Consider the following 19,603-nt stretch of genomic DNA (forward strand, 5'->3'; position numbering starts at 1 on the left):
ATTTCACTTGCTTTTAACATTTGAGCAAGATGATAATCATATATATGATATCAATATCATAGCCATTGCATTTTCCTTTTATAATATCATCTTGAACCATTAAATAATTTATCAGTTTAATTGTTCTTCCCAAAACACAATACAGAAATACTACATTTTCTGAAAAAATTGTATTTATATAAATACATTTTTAGGGAAATAGAATTACATTTGTAAAATAACCAAGAAAGTATTTAGCATAAATTAAAATATTTGCACTAACAAATGTCTTGAGAATGCAGGCATTACCTTCCCATTTTAAAGATGAGCAAACTGATTCTCCAGAAAGTGGTTTAACTAAGTTAACAATTTCAGAGCTGAGATTCAAAAACAAGCTATTGAACCAAGATCTATGCTTTCTACAGATAATGCTATGTTAATATATGAATGTTAAACAAGCTTCCTAATTTCACCCTATCAATTAACAACTTAGAATAAGAACCCATAGCTCCAGATTTTTAGAGAAAAACACTTTTTCATATACCATATCCTGATGTTCTCTATTTTGTTTTGCTTTTATAGGTTGAATTATGCATATACTCTTGTATTTGGCCTATTTGTTTTTGTGGAACAGGCTTTTTTTAATCTAAAATGTTATTTGCAAACAGGATACTTGAGATAGTGGTAAAGTAATAAAAAAATCAGCTTTTCTTTATAGTGGGAAAAAAGAGGTAGTTAAATTACAGAATAGGTTTCATTATGAAATGTTGAAGTAAAATATCACAGCACACCAAAAATTTCTGTATTTGATTTAGTACTACTGTCATTGGTGGTGGGAATGACTTATTAAAGTAGTAAAATAAATGTGCAAAACTATGTGAGAAAGTACGTAACATTTATTATGTTGAGCCCTTTATCTGTAAAAGAAAACATAGCAGATACATGTTCAAAAAGTAGAAAAGGTTATAAATACTGGATTATTATTACAATTAAAAGTTGTAAAAGAAAATGTTTTCTAGAGGGAAAATGCTTTTCTAAGTAGGGCCAGATAAATTATAAGTAAGTTTTTGTGGATGATAAATCAGTTAAAATTCTGGTAGCATAGAAGAATAAATGAATTCATGAGTAGCCTTTCTACACAATATTCCAAAGAAGAAAAACTTGAGAGCTATTTGCTAGATCATATTACAAAATAATTCTCCAGAATGAGATAAGAAATTGGGTAAATAGAAAGGGAAGTGAAAATAAAAAGGAACTACCAGATATCCCAAACACTGCATTGTGTTTTACTGATATTATCTCATGTAATGGATATAAGTGATCATAGATATTTAGATTTTTGCTATGTAGACTTGTCTTATTAAAGATATTTGTGACTCCTGGTAGAAAATGCTAAAGCACATTAATTATAAATATAGATAACATCTCTTAGGGCTTTTTTAGTTCATAAAGTATTTTCGTGTGCTTGTTTCATTTAATTATTATAATAGTCTCAAGAGGTAATATTATAGCCTATTTACTGAAAGGAAATCAGTGTTCCACGAGGTCATTGAAAGTCAGGTTTCAGAAATCAATTTTTTTTCTGAAAGAGTCTTGAGAGAAAGGTACATCCTTGTAGTTGGAAGATGTGGGATGCTGGCAGGAGAGCGAGGAGGCTAAGGAGGGGAACTAAATCAGAAATGGTCAAGAAATAATGTAAAAGCCCTGGCATTAAAGTAGATATAAAGGTCATCATGTGATTAACAATAAAACTGACTTTCTTATGCTCCTATTTGATGAAATAATCATTCAACAAATTTCCATTGAGTCCTAGCTGTGTGCTAGGTACTCTCCTAGTCTCTGGGCATACAGCAGGAATGAAATAAAACAGTTACTCCTGGCATAAAGTCTATATCCTTGTAAAGATAAACAACAGCAAAAATAGAAAACAACATAATGTGAGATAATGGTAGTGCAATAAAGAAAAACTCAGTAGGATAATGGGTCATAGAGTTATAGACGTATGCTTTTATGATAGAGTGGTAAAGAAAGCCCCTCCTGAGGTTGTAATTCTAGAACAGAACAGAATGAAAAGAGCAAAAAATTTTTTAAAAGTAGATCATGAAAATATCTGTGGAAAGAACGTTATCTACAGGCAGAGAGCATCAATGTTACCTGGGTCTGCTGTCACAACACAGCACAAACTGGGTGGCTGGAACAAACATATCGTCTCTGAGTTCTGGAGGCTAGAACTGGAATCAAGGTGGCTGCAGGGTCTTCCTCAAGTTCCCAGGGTAGCTTTCAGCAATCCGTGGCATACTTAAATCTCTGCCTCCATCACATGGCTTCTTTCTGTCTTTCTCCTTCTTCTAAAGAACCAATTATATTGTATTAGGGCCTGTTTGGTCCAATTTGGCCTCATCTTAACAAAATCTTAAAAGATCTTATTTTCAAATAAGATCACATACACGGAACTTGAGGATAAGACTTGAACATTTATTTTTGAGGACACAATTCAATACATAACGTCGAGGGGGCAACAAGGGCTGGGACTGGGACAAGAGCTCTTCATATTCAAATACAAGAGAGTGAAGCATAGGTGGCAAGGGAAGGGTGATGGAGAAATGTACTTGGTGAGCCAGCCAAGAAAAGACAGCATAAGACCTCATGATAACAACTTAGATTATATTTTGCAGAACTTTGATTAAGGCATGAAAAGAGCTGATTTACATTTTGACAAGATCACTCTGGCTATCACAGGGGCAATACTACTATGGGATCAGTGTAGAAATAGGGAAATCAATTAGGAGATTGTCTAGCAAAATATATTAATCTATTAAGGAAATATTTGTGAGCCAATAGGATTTGGGAAGAATTGGATATCAATTATGAGAGTGCTAAGCATCAAGGGTGTTCTTTTGGTTTGCTAATGTTGTCAGAATGCAATATACCAGAAATGGGTTCTTTTATTTTTTACGTCTATATTATGAATTTTTTTTCTGGATAATTTTTTTAAACTTCAAAAATTGTATAATATACATAGAAAGCAAAGAAAAAAAATCAATACTATTCAAAGCATTTGTCAACAGGTAGTTACAGGACATATTCTAGAGTTTGTTATAGGGGTTGGCTTTTAAAAAGGGGATTTATTAAGTTACAAGTTTACAGTTCTAAGGCCATAAAAACGTCCAAACTAAAGCATCCAGAGAAACATACCTTGGCTCAAGAAAGTTCAATATCTGTCATGTGGGAAGACATGTGGCTGGTGTCTGCTAGTCCTTGTTCCTAGTTCCACGCCTTCCAGTTACTGATGCCAGTGGTTTCCTCTCAAAGCATCTATGGCCTTCACTTAGCTCCTCTGGGACACAACTCTGGGTTCTGGCTTGCTTAGCATTTCGTAGGAAGGCACATGGTGATGTCTGCTGGGCTATGCATCTGTAAACATCTGTGTCTAGGTGTTTGCTCTCTCTTTCAGCACTCCAAGCATTTCAAAATGTCTGCATCTCTGTCAGCTCTGAAGCAACTGTTTCCCAAGCATCAACATCTGAGGTTTCTCCAAAATATCCCCTGTTTTAAAGGACTCTAGTAAACTAATCAAGACCCATCTTGAATGGGTGGAGCCACATCTACATCTAACAAAAAGGCCACACCCTAAATTGGGTATACCATATCTCCATGGAGTAAATTAATCAAAAGGCACACCCACAATTGAGTGGGTCAATCTCGAAAAACAATCTAATCAAAGTTTCTGCCCTACAATATTGAATCAGGATTAAAGGACATGGCTTTTCTGGGGTACAGTACACTGTCAAACCAGCGCATTCCATCCTCTTGACCCTCAAAAGTCATGTTCTTCCCCAAAACAAAATACATTCTTCCATTACAATATCACAAAGACTTAAACCAGTTTAGTAATGATACAAACATGATACAACATCAAAAACAGTAAAAAAAACCTCATCAATTCAGGAAATAGGCATAGTCTGTCTTAAGGTAAAATTCTCTTCTTGCTGTGGTCCTGTGAGACCCAAAACAAGTTGTATGCTGCCAATCTACAAAGGAGGAACAGTCATAGGATATATTTTCCCATTTCCATAGGAAGAAATTAGAAGGTACATAGGGGTCACTGAACCCAAACAGTTCTGGAAGTTAGCAGGGCAAACTCCATTAGATTTCAAAGTCTGTGAGCCATTTATCATCCTTGGGTCTTTAGAAACCTGCAGTCCCACTTTTTCTTTTTTTGTGCCTCTGCAAAAGCTTGAGTGAGTGTTGCAATACTGTGGTGCATTTCAAGGACCACCTTTTTCTTTACCACCCTCTTCAAGCTTCAGGGCATCACCTGAGCTCTGTGCCATCTCTGAGGCACATGCTCAACTATTTCAAAACAATGGGGTGATAGCCAGGCTCCTCCCAATCCCTGAGAAATTTGCTCCACCTTCGCTGAGGCTTGAGGTGGCAAAACTCTCCTTGAGCAGTGAGGCAGAAGGCCTACACTCTGCCTTTCAGGCAAACTCACCCTTTCCACATGGGAGGTGGGTTCACTCTCCTTTCCACTTTTCTGACCCAGAAATTTCTTAAATCTAGACTTAGCTTCCATGGTTCTGCCTTTGAATACATTCTTCCTTCAACCTGTCCCTTTTCTGTTTCTTTTAGTTCAGACTGGCAGTTGTTTCATTTATACAGATCTCATAAAAAGTTTGTTTATTTTCCATGTAGCATGCAGGGATCAAAGCCATCAGACAATAGGATTTTCCACAGATCCTTTATAGATAACTCCATTTCCTTTCCTAGCTTTTTCTGAAATGGCTGACTGGTTTCACGTTTGGTTAAATCCTCATGTGAGGCCCTATTCACTGGGATCTCACTTTCTGGAAGCCCAGAATTTTCCAGACCATGAGTTTGTGGTTTCTTTGTAGTCAAAAGTTCAGCTCTCAACTTATCTCCTTCTTGTTGCATTCTACTATAAGCTGCAAGGAGAAGCCAGACTAGATATATTTAGTATACTAGAATAGCTAGAAGGAAATACCTGAAATTGTTGAACCATAATCCATTAGACTTTATTTCTGATGATTATTATATAACCATATAGCTTTTATGGTATTACTGTATGATTGCGAAACCATTGTGACAGTTACTACTTTTATCCAGTATGTGGGAAGATGAATAATAAAATAAAGGCAAAGGTAAACAACAGGGGGCATATGGGTTATGGGATGTTTGGGGTGTTCTTTTTTATTTTTATTTTATTTTATTTGGGGGTAATGAAAATATTCTAAAATTAGTTGCGGTGGTGAATGCACAACTATATGATGATACTGTGAGTCATTCTTTGTATACTTTGAATAGATTATATGGTGTGCGAATATATCTCAATAAAATTGCATTGAAAACAGAATTTGCAGTGTGATGGATGATGGGTAGAAAAAGATGAAACACGAAGTGAAAAATGGGGAAAAAAAAGAAAACTGTTTAAGGAGAGAATAATAGACTCTGTTAAACGTCTCTAAAAGTCAGTTAAGATGAGACTTGATCTTTGACTTTGGAAATTGGGAATCAAGGACCAGAGCCAATATGGAGGCAAGGAAGAGAAAAACATTAAGGTGAAGCATGTATAAAAGACATTGTTAAGGGAGTAGGGAGAGTGGTTATAAACAAGCATTATAAGGAGCTTGGACATACAGTGGCACAGAAGACAGAGGTTGTAGGTGGAGCGAGTCATAAAGTCTAAGAAGGTGAGGATGTTTTTTGTTTGATTTTTAAAGATGAACTGTAAGGTTTATAAATTTTCCCTGCTTAGCATCAGGAATGATAATGAATTCTTGAGTAGATTGAAATTTCTGAGTTTGGCCTAGACACGGACCTGAACAACAGTAGGGTCACGTAGTCAGGTATAGGTAAAATAAATGGAGTATGGAAATAACCATTGGAAAAGAGGAGGTTCATAAATTTTAGAAATCACCAGGTATTTTGAGCAAACTAGCAAAGATCAAAAGAAAGAAGTAACTTCTATTGTAAAAATTGAATCATAAAATAGGTAAACAATTTAGTAGAGCAATTGGCACAACACAAGTATTGAAAATGACAGGTAATAACCACTACAGTGATTTGAAATTTCAATTCTTTGAAATGATTACCTCCAGAAGATGTAGCTTAATCTCCCTCAGTCCCAGCTTTGAGGATAAGTTGACTACACTCCATTCAAACAGAACATAGAAAAGGAAATATGATAACTCTTCAGGGGAAGAAGACTGGTGGACACCACCTTAGCCACATGTTCATGGCTCACATTCCAGCAATAGGTCATGTGGACCATGACTCCCTAATATGGGACCATGCTAAAGGCATATCACCTCTGTTTTCCCCAAAACTCATAATCACACTTTAATCATGACAAAACATCAGGAAATTAATGCAAATTCCACAAAAATTTGACCTTCCTCTTCAAGAGTCTGAAGGTTATAAAAGAGGAAATGTTGAGAAATTGCCACAGATTATAGGTGAGTAAGGTGATAAGATGATTAAATGCAACAAGGAACCTTAGATTGGATCTAGAAACAGGAAAGGGCATTAGTGGAAAATTTGGTGAGTCTGAAGACCTTAGTTTAGTAAACAATGTTGCACCAAAATTAATTCTTAATTTTGATAAATGTATCATGGTTATATAAGATACTAACATTTGGGGGATCTGAGTGAAGGGATTGTGTTAACTCCCTGTACTACCTTTGCAACTTTTCTGTAAATCTGAATTTGTTTCAAACTAAAGGTCTTAAAAAAAACTCATGTATGATTCTAGTAGACAGGGTTAAAATTTACTGTATTAAGATTAGGTGTAAACAATGGCAGTTACACTTCAATGCAATTTTTTCTTATTTCAAAGAGACAGGTATTCTTCTTATAATTATCACCACCATCATCATTTCCATTATTATAATAACACGTGATCTTGTGTAGACAATCTTTAGTGAATTCTCACAAATACTATTTGATATTTGTGAGCTGTTTAGAAAACTGCCTAACATATACGAAGTAAAGATCTACAGGTTTTTCACTATTGACAATGCCTGTGAGATGTTTCCTTAAATGTCAAAGCAGCAGCAGTGGCTTTTATTTATGTGTAGGAACTACTCTTGCTACTATATGAAAAGAAATCTTGCCATTATTAATGATTTATTTTAAAGTATCCTGATATTCCTAGACTGGAATCTAAAGGGGAATATTCCTGAGAGGATGAACTGCCGAAACTCTTATTCCCATTTTTGTCACAGTTTGCCTTCCCCATGGGCTACCTAAGTCACTCCCAAAGGATACAGAGGCCTCAAACTACAAAAGGATTTCCTATACAAGCCAATCAGATCAAAGAAGAGTTTATCTTTTTGGTTTGTAGAACCATTAACTCTACCCAGCTTCCACTCTCTTTGGAAAAGTTGAAAAGCACCCATTTTGCATGTTATGTAGTTAGCCCATTAATATGACAGACTCTATTCTGTTTTCCAAATATTTTATATGAAACATCTCTTTTCAGAAGCTAGAAAGCAAAGAGTGTCTTTATGCAATATTAATCTATGTCCGTTCAGAAACTTTGCCTTATATGATCAGTTAAAAGTAGGGCTATGTAGGTTTACTTGAGCTTGTCCCCTGGATACGCCAGATGAGGCATCATTGTCTAATATACGAGGGATAAATCATGGCATAATGTTTTCCTTTTAAAGGAAGGAAATAGAATTGTAGTAAGTTACAGAAATTAAGTGACATTGAAGTCAAGAAAATCCTGGTTCAACCCCTGCCTCAGCATCTTACTTGACAACATAGTGACTATTTTAAATGAGGAATGGATTCATCAACAGATAACAAAAGCAAATCTTAGTGTTAAGTTTTTTGTTTTTTGTTTTTTTTTGTGTGGAACTGGAATAGAAGAGTTCTATTACAGGTATTGAGAAAGTGAATGTATGATACTGATGCATAGTAAATGTATCCATAATGTATATTTATGTAAAAAAGAATTGCTTCCACCTCTGCCTTCTATTAAGGGATAGTCCATTAAAGTACTAAGCTCAATCAAGATGTTTGGGGTCTGAAAGAGGAACTGCCTTTCAAGGAACAATTCCAAACAGGGAGCTAAATAAAAGGCTGGGCTCTTTCTATTTCCGTGATTCAGATATTTGTTTTCTACTTTACTTGTTGAAATTTATAATCTTAGATTAATGTAGTTATATCTAATATTTTCCAATACTTGTACTTTTGTTTCCTGTCTGGTATTTAGAGTCGTCTCGAATAGACATCACAAATATACAATTTTCAAGATTACCTTATATTCAACTAACAGTTAAGTGAATGGCAGCTTTAAATATAAAATGATATATATTACTCATAAAACACTATGAAAAAGGATGAATTTTGTATCCTCTGCAAACTCTATCAACAATTCTTATAACTTAATTGTTTATGGGTGAGAATGGATCTAAGAGATATCTAGTGGAAACCAAATAATTGCTGGAATGTCCTATAAAACATGCAAGTATAATTAACACACATTGTCCTTAAAAGAAACAACTGAGATCTTTGGAAATGTGTTCTCAAAAAAACACAAGTGGAAACTATATGTAACCTGTTTCTGCTCTACCTTAAAATCATAAATGAATCAATCATCTCCATGGATGATAATTCAGTTCACCTGTCATGACAGTGAACCACACTTCTAAGTCTATAAACTTAGGAGTTTAGGAATTGAGGGATGGCAGAAGACTACACCTAAGCTTTGATTTTGTTGGCTAGAAGTCAAGAAAGGAAGAAGTGTTGCATCATTTCATAGCTTTTGCTTTCTACAAACTCATGGAATAATAATATTTATATCATCATTATATTAGCAAGGGTTCCCTAGAGAAACAGAATCAGCAGGAGATATCCATAGATATAAAATTTATAAAAGTGTCTCACATAATCATGGAAATACAGAGTCCAAGGTCGTAGGGCAGGCCACAAGCTGGTAACTCCAAGGAAGTTCCTCAATGAACTCTCAGGTGATGCTGACTGGGCAACCATAGGAATGTAAGGGTCCAAGATTTTTAGGATAGGCTGTGAAGTTGATGACTCCAATGAAGGGTCTGAATGACCTCCACAGGAGAGGCTCACTGGCTGAAGCAGGAAGAGAGACTGTCTTTTCTGAATCTTCCCTAAAGGCCTTCTGGTGATTAAATTGTCACTCACTGTAAAAGACACTCCCCTTAGCTGATTACAAATGAAATCAGCTGTGGGTATAGTCAATGTGGTCATGATTTAAGTCCATGAAATGTCCTCATAACAACAGACAGGCAGCGCTTGTCTGATCAGATAATAGGGCACCACCACTTGGCCAAGTTGACACGTGAACCTGACCATTACACATAGTCATTCAATATTGCTAAGCAGATAATGTTATTTTTTCAAAGCAAATTTTTGGCAAACTACCACCATGAGGAAACCAGGTTTTAATACACTCCTTATCAATTAAACCTTGTTCTCCTTTTACAGAGAAATTAACTTTATTCCATTTTTATGTAGATTTTTATTTTAAAACTCTTGCATTGCTATATCACTCACTTTACAGCTTAAATTAGAAATAAAGGTAAGTTTATTACTGATAATTTAAGGAAAGGAATATTTTTTTCCTATTGACCTCTATGCCCCAACAACAAATATCTCAACACTGCTCTCTTTTAATTCCTCAATCTGTCAAGAAATACATTCCAAAGGACAAAGAGGAAATGTTTTCATTGGAGAAAACATAATATGCAACAAATTGGCTGCCATTTTTGTAAGGATTTTCTGTATGGAGTTAGCTAAATAGGTGGGTTGATATGTACGTAGGTGCATGGGTTTTATTTGAAATAACTGCCATAGGCCAGATAATACCATAATCAAGTTCTTTTGACACTGATAGAGTTTGTAGTTTAGTATCACAATAAAAGCTAATTACAATTCTCCTTTATCTTTCCTCTGACACACACTTCACACACAATTTGTCACTTTGTGCCTGTAGAAATGAAGGAAGAGTCACAATGAATTATAAAATTATTTTTAAATAACACAATGCTTCTGTAACAGGGACTTAAGAGCCAAGAAATAATAAATATAAACAGTAAAATAGTTGAAAAAAAAATAAGAAAGCTTTAACTAAAATACCAATATTTTCACTACAATATAAAACTTAGCAAAAGAGTTTGAGTTTAACTGATTAGAGATAGAAAGAATGAGATATAAATTCAATATGGAAATTATTCTTAATTTTGCTTCTTTTATATTCTTGCAACTAAGATCTACTTGTTAAAAATACTCAAATGGCATAACTTTACAATAAATTAGACAAAATTTATATAAAGAATACAGAGTTGGGTGTGCCATGGTGGCTCAGCAGGCAGAGTTCTTGTCTGCCATACCGGAGACCTGGGTTCGATTTCCAGTGCCTGCCCATGCAAAAAAAATAAAATACAGAGTTTTGCTATTTAGTAAAATTTGGAAGGAAGTCTTTTGTAGTTGGTTCTCCAATTATATAATTTTTTTCTGTTCTAGTCCTCAATCTATTTCAGCATACGTTAAATCAACATACAGCATAATTAATAAGCAAAATAATCCAGGGCTGGCTACTGCCATTTAATGCAAAGTAAAAAAAAAAAAAAAAATGGTAGGAAACATGTTAAGGTTTAATAGTGACAGATAATAATGTTGTTATTTGATAACTTTAAACTATACTCAATATTCCCATTATAAACAGGCCGTTATGACCTACCTTCGTGCTGGATGGTGCCAAGTCCATCAAATCAGAATAGCCCAGGAAAACCATGCTATCAGAATTAAACTGGGGATAGAACACTTGTCTAAGAAGCCATCCTTCTTGGCAATGGAGAGAGGAATTAATTCCTTCAACCTGAATATATATTAAGCTCCTATGTGCAAAGATGTCGAAGCTCTGGGAGAGTAACCACTGGATGCCGTGATCCCTGCACATAAAGAATGATATTATCTGCTCCTCTAGTGCTGTGACCATGCTCAGTGTTAACTAATTTACAATCTACAGCACAGTGTACAGTATAAAGCATGGGTTAGTCAGTGTTTGTGACATCAGTCTAGAACTAACAAGGAAGAGAAAATGACATCATGTCTAGGAAAATGGTATGGTAGGGAAAGGATGGGAGATAAATGATAAAGACCGATTATCTGATGTCTAAACAGAAAGGGAGTTGGTATCTAGGAGTTCTGGAATGAGAATAAGGAGACATAAGAAGATGAAATAGACAAGGGGTCATGTATATAAGGACCTAGCCCTTGGCAGGCTGGTTTCTAAATGCCCAACTGTAGGGGAAATGTATTATTCATGCATATGCATCTAACAGGATTTTTATTTATGTGACCAGACAAAGGTACTTGAAGACAAAACACAGAGACGAAGTTGCCGTTACTCATTAGCAATACATGGCATAATAATAAGCATGTGATGGCTTTGGCATTCAGCAGCCATCAAAATGGCACTTGGTATAAGATGGCTTCTTCTTCGCTTAGAAATTTATTGATTTTTTTTCATACTCTTTCCAGGTGACCTATATTGACAAAATGGCTTGTCAGGGTTGGCAGGATGACCTGGGACCATGCAGGAGAGCACAAATAAGTAAGGTAGGCTCTCTTAGCAGACCACTGATATGTGAGAACAAAATAAAAGGAACCACTCTGTCAGCAGGATGTTTAATAAGAGGGATACACAAAAATATACTAAGGAAGCTTCATGGGGCACATTACTTCAACTGCAGAAAAACATCAAGAGGTCTATAAGTCAAGGTTTCAGAAATCTCTGAATCTGAGCGCTGTGAACAGAGCCTCTGTTTTTTTTTTTTTTTTTTTTTTTTCACCAATAGCGAAATCCAAAATATCCACTTTAGATAGAAGAGTATCTGTCTCTGTAGCAGGATAGTTGGAAGTATTCATTAGCCAATTCATTTCCCTGCTTTGTAGATTTGCTGTACATTGCTATTTCAACAGCTTATTACTACATTAATGAATAGCTTCAGAAGCAAGCATATGAGTTGGTGACAGTTTGACCTCTCCAAAAGTAAGCACCTAATTACTTCTTCATGTGGAGCCCTAATTTAAAAGTTATTGCTCATTCTGTCAGCTGGTGGTAAAACTTCTTATTGATTCACATGGATTTGGAATAACAATGGGGATTGCCAGTGTTTAATGACTAGATTCTTTTGTTGCTAAAATATGTCTGCAATATTAAATTTGATCTCTGAATAGCAATGTATTATAAGCACAAAATCTAATATTTGGTCTTTTGGCCTCAGAAGCTAAAATGTAATTTTTCAGAGTGTTTGACATATACAGGCATAAAATAAATTTTTGAATCAAATGAAGGAAGCAACGATAGAGACAGCAAAAATCAAGCAATGGAATTATATTAGGATTATTTGGTGTATTTATAAAATGTGATTTAAAATGTTTGCGGTACAACAAAGACAAAGGAAAACTTGAATGGGCAATTCAAGTAGAAATAGTTTTGATACTTCAGTTATGTGGATTTTTCAAACTGATTTTTTTGTTTGTTTTTGCCTTTTCTTTGTACCATTTCATTCTGAATTTTTGTTTGTTTGTGAAGTCTTGGCTTAATTCTTCTGAATCCCAAGCTTCTGCAATATAAACTTTTTTTTCTCTGCAGTTATCCATAGAAAAGATAAAGAATTCATGTAGTAAATGCCTTATCAATATCCTTCTCAGAAATGTTTTGTGATTAATGAATAATAATGAGTCAGGTTAAAATACTTTCATTAAGTGAAATGTCCTTTGATCATTAGTGGAAGGATTGCAAAATTAATGACTTAAAAGTGTTTTCTATATCAGATAGTAAATCTACTTACCATTTTTTTTCTTTTGTCATTTTGAAAGATCTGTGCAGAAGGGGACACTTTTGCTGACCCTTGGTTTACCTGAAAGCCTTCTACTTTAAAGGAATCGAGTCAAATTGCAGATTCAAGTCAGTGGCCTTGAAACAGCTATGGCTCTACTTATGCCTGACACATCCATCAGGAACTCCCTGTGATTGATTGCACTATTTCTGAGGCTTTGGAACTGATCACCAGAATGAAGGATTTTTCTGTCAGCATTAAAGCGCAAAGTCATTTTAAAGACCAATTTTAGGAAGGTGAGCAATAACTGCCATCAACAACTAGAATTTCACAACCACTTGAAAAGTGGCACAGGAACCTCACATCAGCCAAGAAGAGCAGCCCTAGGAGAACTGTCCTACAGCCTTTCCTTTATTAAGGGTTCATGGTGCATTTATTAATATACTTAAAGTCTCCTTTGATAATGTTAATGTTTTTGTAATTTTACCCTGATTTTTTTTTTCCACATGGAAGCATTGCATATTTCCTTGAATAAGGAAACTTTATAAAGCTCTGAGTTTGGCATGTTTTTGCAGGATTTAATATGGTATTTCTTTCTCCATTTTCTGTCCTAACAGTTAGATCTATTTCCATTTGGCCAATTCAAATAAGGCTGGGAGGTTTGCACAGTGGGTGTGAAATGGGACAAAGCATTCAGATTTGCAAATCTTTCTCAGAGAAAACAACTGTTTAGATGAAATAGGGGTTTATACTGTCTCATCTTCTTTGACCCTTCTGCAATAGCCACTTCTAAATAAACTCTACCACCATTATTTTATTCTTTTTCTTAACATTTTGTTTTTCTCTCTTCTCATTTCTGTATTCTTGAATTTCTCTCCTTTCATAACAAGGGAATCTTGACATTCACTGGTATTATATCTCTGATCTTTCTGTCCACAAACCGAAAGAGTATTCCTTCTTAATGTTTCAGGTTTTAAGAAGTTTTATGTTGTCTACAGAAAAGGGAAAGCAATCATTTTATCATAAGAGTCTGAATAAAAATGAGTAGGAGGAAATAACCTGAAGTAACTCTTTAAGTTATCATGCGAAGTGATAAGTATAATAAAGGGAAATGATAGTTGATCTATTGTCCGCAGCCGTCTCGTTCGGCTCCTGATCCCCGGCCGGCGAAGGGAACAGGAGGGGAGAAAGAGACAGACGCAGGCAAACCAACTTAAGTGACAAACACGGGTTCGAGGCACGCAACGGTTGTGAGCACAGACCTTTACTGGAGTTAAGCTTGCATTCTCTGTTACAGGTTCCACGCGGGACAAGATACCCCGCGGGGGAACAACCTCTATGCGGCCGTCAGGTACGGCTCCCTGTGGGTCGTCTCCACCCACCCTGTCCGGGTAACCTCTTATATACTGTGCCCAAACCCAATAGGTTAGTGCCACGTATACAGAGGTGATTGGAAGATAGGGTTGGTGGGCACGTGCGTCATACGCGGAAACAGGATGCGGGCGCCATCTTTGCTCACTCGATGGGCGGGGGGAACTCTAGAGCAGGCTGCAGCGTGTCCTCTAGGCCTGACCCGGGAGGCGGCTCTCCACATCTCCCCCTTTTTTATTATTTTTGGTCCGTAGACCTTTTCTTAGACCCAGTGTCTCCATTGATGAGTGAGCTCCCGTGAGCTTGATTAGCCCACTACTTGTTTTGGTGCTTTGGGGAGTCTGGACTAGACTTGCTAGGCACCAACCAGAATGCACTCCTCATATAGAGACCGGAGAGCCCGTGAACTGGAAACCACGTGACTCTCCCTGCAGTGCTTTGCCTCGCAACTGGGCTAAGCGGGGCTCAGGAGAGCGGCAACCAGAGTCGAGGGTGTCACTAGATGTCTCTGTGCAATGGCCGGAGTCTAGTCTGGCCAGGACCATGACTCTGCCTTAGAGATCATCCTAAGACCAAAATTATGACATCTGGTGCCGCCTTTTATACCCGGGACACAGCCATGGGCCTTGCCGCTGACCTTGCTTTCGAGCGTCCCGCCCTGAGTGGCCGGGATGGACCGTCCGGTGAGGGGGAGGACCGGGCAGCGGGACGGTCGTTGCCAGGAGCATCAGGGGTGAGTGACATAGCCAACATGGTAGTGACACGTAATTGCTGCTGTGTCTGGAACAAGCGTTCTAACAAACATTTAACAGTGACTAAGCCCACTAATAGTCCCACCGCTACGAGGATCCAAGTAGTCAAATTGGGCCAAGAGAACCATGAGGTGACTCGGTTCCACAGACTTTGTACAGTCTCGCCCAGTTTGGAAAGGTCGAAGTCAACGGGGGTCAACTTGATATCCCCAAGCACTCGAAGGTCTGAATCCACCTGTTGGGAGAGGTTAGTAAAGGTAGGGAGGTTTTAAAGCTGGTCCCCTTTCTATACGATAGAAGGGTGACTAGCGCTCCTGTTGTCATCTTGTCGTTCGTCGCCATCATCAGCAGAGTTGGAGACCGGATCTGGTGGCTCTGGTTGGAGGCTTATCAATTTTCTGGGCAACAGTTCCTTGGTGTCCTCGGGCGACGTCACGGTTCTCACCAGTCTTTCCGGAACCCACACAGGTTGACGTCCTGGTTCCTGGGGAAAAACACAAACAGAGCCTCTGGCCCAGCTGAGCACTGGGTCGGGGCCTTGCCATTGTCCCGACAGGACATCCTTCCATCGGACCAGACCTCTATGTGGAGGACCTGGAGTGGTGTGTTGTAGGGCAGGTGTCATTCCTTGTGAATTTTCATTTAAAAAATTATAGGTAAATAAGGCTGCAGATAGTCGCGCCTTTGGCGACAAGCCGTGACCTATTCCCCCTTTCTGTTTTTTGAGCAAGTCTTTGAGAGACCTGTGAACTAGGATGACTTTACATTCCTTGTTGCACTGCTCAAATATCATTTGTTTAACTACGGTCTCTGCCACTCCTGGATCTGAGAAAATTCTCTCAGCTGCAGTTTGCATCTTGGCTACAAAATCCACGAATGGTTCAGTGGGGCCCTGCTGTATGCTGCTGAGTGAAGCTTGAGCCTCTCCCTCACCTGTCAACTTTTTCCAGGCTCCTACGAAACAACGGAAAATCTGGGCGTAGACTTCTTGAGGGAACCCTGTTTGATTTTGGGCATGGGCACCTTTCCCCAATAGCATATCTGCATTCCATTCGCCATGTCTCCCCGCTGCGTTTCTCGCAGCTTGTTCCTCCGCCAGCTCCTCGAACCATGCTTTCCAATCTATGTATCGGCCCTGAGGCAAGCAAGCACGGGCCAGCTGATATATATCAGCGGGTGTATGATTTAGGGCGGAAAGGTTTTCAACCATATTCAGGGTAAAAGGAGCATTGGGGCCATACTGATGGACGGCCTGCCTCAACTCCTTTAAAATTTTGTAATCATATGACTCATACTGATTATTACCTTGGGGATTGATAATAACCGGGTACATTTCTGAAGCTGGTTCTGGCTTAAGCGGTTGGTAACCACCCAGCATACCGAAAGGTCTAAAGGTTGAAAAAGGAATCCAATTCCAGAAATGCCTCCCTCTATTGTTTGATGACGTGGGACCCTGAGGGCCTGCGTACGCAGGCGGGGGGCACAGCTGTAACTGCCCCTCCCTTGACCAGCCTGTAAGGGACTCCGGTTCTCGCAAAGGAGGGCCACTGTAATTACCTGATTCGGCCACCAGAGGGAGCCCGTGGTGAGGGTTTTTGGCGAGATCACCAAAACCATTCACCGGAAGCCGCCGCGCCCCTGCAGCAGGCGCTGGCGGGGCGGAAGGCTGCGTGGGTGAGACAGGGGGCCTCCCCCAATCGATCAGCGGAGGCGCGTCTGCACCCTCGGTCTCATTATCATCTGACTCGGAGTCGGAGTCGTCTGAACTAACGCCTGACTCTGGCGGCTTGCAAGTTGGCGGCTCACTTTTACAGGAGCCGTCTGCAGACGAAGCCGACCGAGTTTCCTGAAGCGCGTGCCGTGCCTCTAGCAGGGCAGGGAACGGACTAAGGCCCGTAGCAGCTTCTGCCTCAAGACAAGCACGGACGGTCTCCCAGATAGGGACTAGGATCGGGTCCATGCATAGGCCCGTCCGGCGCGCCCGATCTATGTCGTTACCAAGTCTTATCCAAGAAGGCAAACTGAGGCTACCGGAATGGGCGAACCAAGGGGCAAAAGCAGCAATATCGTCAAGGAACCGCAGGAGGGAACTCTTCTTAACCGAGATACCCCGCTGCTTCAAAAGGGTCTTTAAGGGAGCTAACAAAGGTGAACTTCCTGACTGCCCCATGCTTGCAGTCGGCACTGTACTTTAATCACTCGGAGAGCTCTTCCGAGTCCCCGGGGCTACCTGAAAGCCCGCGGGCCTTAACTCTCACGTAATAAGAAGCACTCACCTCCTCGCGGTGATCAGGCGCGAGAAGTCCGCTGCGAGCTCGGGATGCACGTACGGCTCTCCTCGCAGAAGAGGTGTCAAGAGAAGGTTCCCCGTACGGGCCACCACTTGTCCGCAGCCGTCTCGTTCAGCTCCTGATCCCCGGCCGGCGAAGGGAACAGGAGGGGAGAAAGAGACAGACGCAGGCAAACCAACTTAAGTGACAAACACGGGTTCGAGGCACGCAACGGTTGTGAGCACAGACCTTTACTGGAGTTAAGCTTGCATTCTCTGTTACAGGTTCCACGCGGGACAAGATACCCCGCGGGGGAACAACCTCTATGCGGCCGTCAGGTACGGCTCCCTGTGGGTCGTCTCCACCCACCCTGTCCGGGTAACCTCTTATATACTGTGCCCAAACCCAATAGGTTAGTGCCACGTATACAGAGGTGATTGGAAGATAGGGTTGGTGGGCGCGTGCGTCATATGCGGAAACAGGATGCGGGCGCCATCTTTGCTCACTCGATGGGCGGGGGGAACTCTAGAGCAGGCTGCAGCGTGTCCTCTAGGCCTGACCCGGGAGGCGGCTCTCCACAATCTATTAGTCACAAAGATACGGGCTTAGATCCTAGGTTTTTATCACACATGTCATCTCGTTAAGCAGTTCCTCCTTAAAATATGGAAAAATGCCAATTTAATATAGTTGTGAAGATTAAATGACTTAATATATGCAAAATATGTGGTACAAGGACTAAAACATAAGAGATACTCAATAATTATACCAGTTTTGATTCCCCAGGGTAGTGTTTGAACAAAGGAGATACTTGATTATTCTATATTTGAATACTGAGTGGACCTTTAGCATCAAGTCAATATTTTTCACAGGACCCTCTACAATATGTTGTCATAAAAAATATCTCGAAATGGTTAATAGTATTACCTGTTACTCAATTGAATTGTGTTGGATGCATTTTTAAATATCTGATCATCTTTATTATGCAGCTTAGTTAAGTAGTTATGAAATCACACACAGACACACACCCCCGCCTTAAAGTTTAATGAGATCTCCTTCAGCAAAATTAATGCACAATAATCCAGGAGACTATGAAGTGACATTTAAGTTTGTGACCTAATCTGATGCAAATGCTACAAATAAGCACTCAATGAGAAAAATACATTTACACAATGAATATTTGTAAAGATAGCCACATAATCTCTAAAATTGGAATTCCCATTTCCCAATTTTAGCAGTTTAAATAAAGCTTTGGACAATGTTCTAGTTATTAAAATGTCACTTTACATATTGAAAATGGTCAAAAGTTCCTCATAGGTTCGGAGTTGGCAAATCAGTCCAATAACCATGTCTCAGAAAGTAAAAATGAAGTAGCAGTGTTTAAATTTCCTAATGGAATAATCTCCTAGTTCATTTGAGATTCTATTTATACCATATTCACCATTTTTTGGAGAAAATTCCTCTTTATTTCGATATTTATGCAGAAAAGGAATATAAGAATAAAACTGTGACAGAATAATTCAGTCCTGCATTATTGAAACATTATGTAATCAAGATCACAAGTATAGAGTTATATATTGTACAAGAATTCTTGATGTTAAGTGCACAATTCCATTTATATGTGTTTAATAGCAAATGTGTACACATTTATAGATATAAATTTTGAAAAGTCAATTTTCAAAATACAACATGAGGGCCATTTGTATAGTTGTGTGTGGACCTGGCACTTCAACTATTTACAATTGAGATGCACCTCCTGTGGCTTTTTCCATTAAAGTGAAAAGTTGCAGACAGGGGTAATCTAATTCAAAAGTATAAAAACAAAAAAAAAAGAAAGAAGAAAAAAAAAACAGAGAGTGACTAGAGTATTCAATTGAAGGTGTTCATTTATTTCTGACAAGATTCAAATGTAGTTCCAGAATTGTAAAGATACTCTAATCATGGAAGAAAACTATTCAAGGGAAAATTGCCATGCTTTACATGTGATTTTACCTTCTGAATACAATTTATTTCAGATATGGGAGTATCAACATGAACACAAATAAGCAAGTTCACAAAAGTAAAGCTAATGATTTCTCATTTGTATGTCATCTAAGCCTTCTGCTCTACAAAGAGCCATGGAGAATAAAGGTTAACTATTTTCCACCAAAGAAAAAAACCACACCTATCAAACATGTGAAGCTTAATTCAGTGACATACAAGAGACTGGGGCTCAGGGCTCCTCAGTTCTGAACCCAAACTTGCCATAAATTCTTTCAAACTAAATAAAGTAGAGGAAGTTGCTCAATGTTTGGGGGCTTCACTCATTGTACTTATAAAACAGAAGATATGAACGGAATGCTTCCTTACAGTCCATTTCAGCCCTCTGATGGATTGAGAGAACAAA

At 38.6% G+C, this 19,603-nt stretch overlaps 2 long non-coding RNA genes across 3 annotated transcripts in view; one reads left to right on the plus strand and one right to left on the minus strand.

The window, feature by feature from the left end:
* The window catches only part of LOC143662535 (uncharacterized), a 65,668-nt gene extending 54,646 nt beyond the window's left edge, over nucleotides 1-11,022 (minus strand). Inside the window, exon 1 of the long non-coding RNA XR_013165396.1 lies at nucleotides 10,721-11,022. This is a non-coding gene — a long non-coding RNA (uncharacterized LOC143662535). The remainder of the gene's footprint in view (nucleotides 1-10,720) is intronic.
* A 38-nt stretch (nucleotides 11,023-11,060) lies between these two features.
* LOC143662534 (uncharacterized) lies at nucleotides 11,061-13,613 on the plus strand. Of its 2 annotated transcripts, none has more exons than XR_013165394.1 (3): nucleotides 11,061-11,103; nucleotides 11,524-11,601; nucleotides 12,868-13,613. It is a non-coding gene; the product is annotated as an uncharacterized LOC143662534 (long non-coding RNA). The 2 variants fall into 2 exon arrangements; XR_013165395.1 differs by lacking the exon at nucleotides 11,061-11,103 and adding an exon at nucleotides 11,112-11,351.
* The last annotated feature ends 5,990 nt before the right edge of the window (nucleotides 13,614-19,603 follow it).

The sequence above is a fragment of the Tamandua tetradactyla genome, chromosome 18, assembly GCF_023851605.1.
Source record: "Tamandua tetradactyla isolate mTamTet1 chromosome 18, mTamTet1.pri, whole genome shotgun sequence".
NCBI classification, from domain to species: Eukaryota; Metazoa; Chordata; class Mammalia; order Pilosa; family Myrmecophagidae; genus Tamandua; species Tamandua tetradactyla.